The sequence below is a fragment of the Pundamilia nyererei genome, unplaced genomic scaffold, assembly GCF_000239375.1.
Source record: "Pundamilia nyererei isolate P.nyererei 1_Seehausen unplaced genomic scaffold, PunNye1.0 scaffold00161, whole genome shotgun sequence".
Taxonomy (NCBI): Eukaryota; Metazoa; Chordata; class Actinopteri; order Cichliformes; family Cichlidae; genus Pundamilia; species Pundamilia nyererei.
Genome location: NW_005187562.1, coordinates 1,442,917 through 1,445,800, shown reverse-complemented (window position 1 = coordinate 1,445,800; position 2,884 = coordinate 1,442,917).

The following is a 2,884-nucleotide window of genomic DNA, read 5'->3' as shown; positions in this document are numbered from 1 at the left end:
CGCTCACTGAAGTATATAAATAAAGACCAGGGCAGTCCTCAGTGCGAGTCTCAGTTCTGGAGGCTGCCCTTGCTAGCAAGAAGTTCTGTGTTTCTCTTCTCTGATTCTCTACTGAAGAAGTGTTTTAGAGTATATCTCTTAACAGGAATTCACTCATTTAAACACAGATACAATAGAATAGAATTAAACTTTATTGTCATTGCACATGTCACAGGCACAAGGCAACGAAATGCAGTTTGCATCCATCCAGAAGTGCTTTAGCCATGATATAGATATATTACAAATATATATTAGCAATAATATAGATATGTGAGTATATTACAGAAATGGGTCTATTATGATATGTTATAATGTACACGGTATGAAGTATGTTATGAATATGCTATAACTATAAGTATGTACAGGCTGTAGTGAGGCAAAAACCTAAACCCAGATGCAAGTCACTTTCCAAAATTCAGCTACAGTGCTACATATTGCCAGCAGCTCCACATTTTGAGTGAGCACACATGAGCAGTGATGCATTTAGACAGTCGAAATTAGGATATCATTATGAGAGGCGGAAAAAGAAGTAGTTCCTACCAATCATTTAGACAATGCAGATAATATAGATGCTTTCCATTATGTTCCTGTTAATCATAAACTACAAATTTTCCCCAATTTACTATGGGAACTTCTAGATAAGAGCTAGATTATTTCTAGAACATAAATATCTGGTATTATGATTGATATTTCAGCATCAATTCACAAACCAATAGTAGTAGCAGCCCTGAGTGGCTTAGTTGTCTCAGCAGGCTTCTTTGGAGTAGCTGGATGTAGTTTGCTTAGTTAAGATTAAGGAATTCATGTAGCTGGAGACATGCTACACAGGTCCTCTGGCTAACAACTAATCTAAAGCCCAATCTGAAGTATGATCATAAGAGTGATGACAGTCGATAAGAGTCAGTTAATGGGCCTCATAGCCTTCATAGCAGGTGAAAAAATATTTTGGAGAGTATGATATAAGTTAAGGAAAAATTATATGTAATTAGAGGTCATTTAATAGGTACTTTGATTTTTTTGAATGCTGTTTGAATTCTCTGGTTGAGAACCAGCTCAACGAGTAAGTCCATTATCCGCAACAGCTTGCTGTGACAAATAGAGATGACCACACACTGTTTGTATCAGCAGAGTAAAAATCATTTCTCAGGGAGCTTATATCAATGAGGTGCTGCTCCTGCAGTGACATTTCTTGACCAAGAGCGATTTCTGAACGTCCTTCTTAACTGGTTACCAATTCTTTGGCCCAGAGTGGACAAATGAATAGAAGTAAATGTGTACAGGAGTGGATTCATGGTACTACTTAGAAATGTTAGTGTTCCAACAGCGTTCCAGGTGTCTTCACAAAACTTCAGCAGGCTCTCATTTTTTAGGGAAATAGCTGCCACTGCTAGCACATTTATGGCTAAATATGGCACCCATAGGCCAAAAAAGGTCACAATGATGCTGGTAATCAGTCTCGTGGTCTGTTGATTGTTGAAGAAAGCTGTCCGATTCACCTCTCTGTAGAGACTGATGTATGAAAAAACAATGATAGAAAATAAAACAAAACCAACCAGTATCTCTGTCAACAACACAGCTATTGACTGGCCCTCTGAGAAGTATTGATGTTTGCAATAAAACCAATGTGGTTGTTCTACCAGCTGTCGAACCACTAAAGCAGGAACGGACAGGATCATTGCAGACAGCCAGAGCGGAACCAGCAGCAAGCTTGCTCCTACCTGAGGTAAACTCCTTTGCAGGTGAACGACCTGAAGGTAACGCTGGATACTCATCATAGTCACAGTCAGCAGGCTGCCATAAACGCTGCAGTACATGAGGTATGACATGAGCTTGCAGCCCGCCAGGCCCAGGGTCCAGCTACAGACAAAGTAGTAAATCCATATTGGGAGGGTAGCCAAGCACAGCAGGTCTGACACAGCCAGGTTCAGCATCAAACTCTGGGTCAGATTGGACATGTTCTCCCAGTTTGGCTTGAGAATGATGACAGCGATGTTTCCAGGGAATCCCAGCAGAAAGCAGGTGGACAGCACCACCACAGGAAGTAGACTCCTGGGTTCCAAGAAGAAACTAGGTGAATATCCAGGACAGGAGGAGATGTTATAGGTAATATTGGTGGAGTTGAGTTGTGCCATGCTGCAAGCTTGCTTGCTCGGGTGTGTACTGAGCAAGTGATGATGACGATAAATGTGCAGTCAGGTAAACAAGTTGCTGTTTTTGATGTAGTCAAAGAGGAACTGATAACAAGGAAACTGTGAGCTATGCAAAATCCCAAAGACACCTGCCACCATGTTTTCAGAATTTTGCATAACTCTTTCCACAAAAGGAAATATGGACACGAATAACTGGGAGGTTTGAATCTTTTTATTCATTTATTTTGCTAGTAGGAATCTTTTGGATTTTCCTTTTTGATTTTTGCATTTAGTAGCACATTTGTATGTCTTTGGTGAAATGGAAAATTTCTTTTAGTTTGAGATGGAGTGGAAAATAAAAGCAAACATATCTTCTGTCTTGGACTATCTGAAAAGGATACAGTTTCTTGTCCTTTTTTTTTTAGCTTTGTAACTCTGGAATATCGTCAGATCTTCAGCCTTTTTTTCAATTCTGACATATTACCCTAAAGCCTAAAGTTTTTGTGCTGTTGAACTACATTTCAAGGTTGTTGCTTGGCTCTGCGGTCTCCACCAACAAGTCCTATCTGAACAGGATATAGTTCGTTGTTTGTGTTTGTTTGTGTAACTTGGACTTGAGTTAGAAAAAAACAAAATCCAAGGATTTACCCACATCCCCTTACTCACACAAAGAGCTCTACTAATAATGTGACCTGCAATGCAAACATACATGGAGC